Here is a 2,368-nt window from a genome sequence, read left to right on the forward strand (position 1 = left end):
GGCAACAAAAACAAAAGAAATAAACAAATCAATATGTGAGCAAATTCCTGATCATCCATCAACTTCCAAGTTATGTCTGATTCTGCTTGACTTGTCTTCAACAAGACTCTGATGTTTCTTCTTAGTAACCTTTTCTCCTTTCCTTTTCCATCCAACAATCAAAGTCCTGTTTCATCAATGTTGTATTTATAAGTTGAGCCCTATCTCCTACATTATTGTGAAACTCCATCACAGTACTTGCTGTACCTGTTAAATAGTACTGGAATGTCTGCTGTTACAAATTAACAAGTGTTATGGATAATTTTTACTCAAACACTGCTCCACAGCCTATCCCCAGCACACAATTAAGACAATTCCCAGGTTTGCTTGCAGTCAGCATGTGTCAGAAACTGGCCAATGAACTGATGATGGAACAGATGTAAACCACTTTCAAGTCTGGCCCTTAGAAACATTCTCCTTGAACATCCTTTCTCTTGTTTCCCTGCTAGGGTGACTTTGGGACTACATTAACAGTGATGTAATTACTATCTCTAGGCGGGCTACCTGCCCATACTTCAGTATGACATAAATAATGGATGAGGTTTTAACCCTGTTACTGCCTCATTGCCCAGATCCTGTGTGCAGTTGATAATGGACCAGGCAAGTTTATACAACCACCTAGGGATAAGAAAATGGTTATGTATCTTTTCATCGTGGAGCTTTATAAGCACATTCCAAAGTTTATATAAAGAAATAGATGTGCAGAGTCAGCCAATGTAAATTTGAAAAATGTATTTCACTGATGTCCAATCTTGTTCGTTCTGGAAGCTGGAAAGTACAGGAGTGTGACTTCTGGCAACTGCTCAGAACCTGGTGAAGGCTTTCTTGCTGTATCATAACACAGCAGAGGGGTCACATGGCAAAAGAGCAAATTGTGTGTGTTCAGAGCTTCTGGAATTAACTTGCTGTGATGCATTTATCATTGTACTACCCTGGCACTTTTCACAGCACGTGGAATATTGTAACATTTGCTTTCCTTTACATCAGCAATTGATCTTCAAAAATTACTACAAGTACTTTTTTTTAGCCTATCATACATTCTAATACAAACTCCTTGTTTGGCATCTTATTTTTTAAATCTACTTGAAAGTGAAACAATCTACCAGGACAGAAAACAAAGCAGGGCTGAGAATATGGCCTAGTGGAAAAATGCTCGCCGCCTATACATGAAGCCCTGGGTTTGATTCCTCAGCACCACATATATAGGAAAAGCCAGAAGTGGCACTGTGGCTCAAGTGGTAGAGTGCTGGCCTTGAGCAAAAAGAAGCCAGGGACAGTGCTCAGGCCCTCAGTTCAAGCCCCAGGACTGGCAAAAAAAAAAAAGAAAAAACAAAGCAATGAATCCCCACCCATATATCCAGCTGTATGTTGTTAAACAAGTAAAACTTATTTACTTATTTAGATGTTTATGTATAGAGGGACTATATAAGCCAATAAAGGTAGCAAATTGTCCTGTTTTTTTAAACCAATGGCCTAGTGGTTATTATATGAAAAAGTTTATCAATATATTGGAAACAATCATCCAAAAGGAATTTTATTAGACCATGTAATATTCTTAAAGGGAAGAAAGGCTGTAGTAGCCCTACTACAGCCAATCTAAAACAATGGCCATTTGATACTGAGTGTCAGGTAAAGGTGCAAGAGATCACAAACTGGCATTTAACAAACACCAGTTCCAGGGTGATGGCTGGGAAAGCTGGAAAAGGAGATTTGTAGGGTGTGCAGCCAAGGGAATCTTAAGCAAAGTGACTAGAGAAATAAGATGAACAATTATAACTGACAGATTGGAACAGCCTGTTCTGATAAGCTAAAAATGAGCCAGGTCTTCAGGGTGATGACAGTTTTGACAAAGAACTTTAGTAATGACAATGAATGGAAAAGCATTTTGTGCATCAACACAACTGTTAATTCAAGCCCACAAGGGGTTGGTACATTTAGCAAATGACTTTTTTATGCACCTTTTACCTTTCAAATGTCTCAATAAATTGCCAACAAACACTAAAATCTCATTTTTATATTCTTGCAATATACACATACAGCTGTTTTGTATATGCATATATATGTGTATATACATATGTGATTTTAACTTTTTGTATATTGAGCTCAGGACCATATTACATGTATTATTACACATTATATATTATGCTAGCCAGGATATATATTCCTAATTGACACACAATAATTTTACATATTTATGAGTATTGCTTGACATTTCAATATATGTTTATGTACAGCATCTGATGTTTTTCTATCCCCTCAGAGGTATGCTAATCCTTTTATAGAAAAATACACGACAATTATTGTGCTGATCATAAATCCATTTTATCCA

This window comes from Perognathus longimembris, chromosome 1 (assembly GCF_023159225.1).
Source record: "Perognathus longimembris pacificus isolate PPM17 chromosome 1, ASM2315922v1, whole genome shotgun sequence".
Classification (NCBI taxonomy): domain Eukaryota; kingdom Metazoa; phylum Chordata; class Mammalia; order Rodentia; family Heteromyidae; genus Perognathus; species Perognathus longimembris.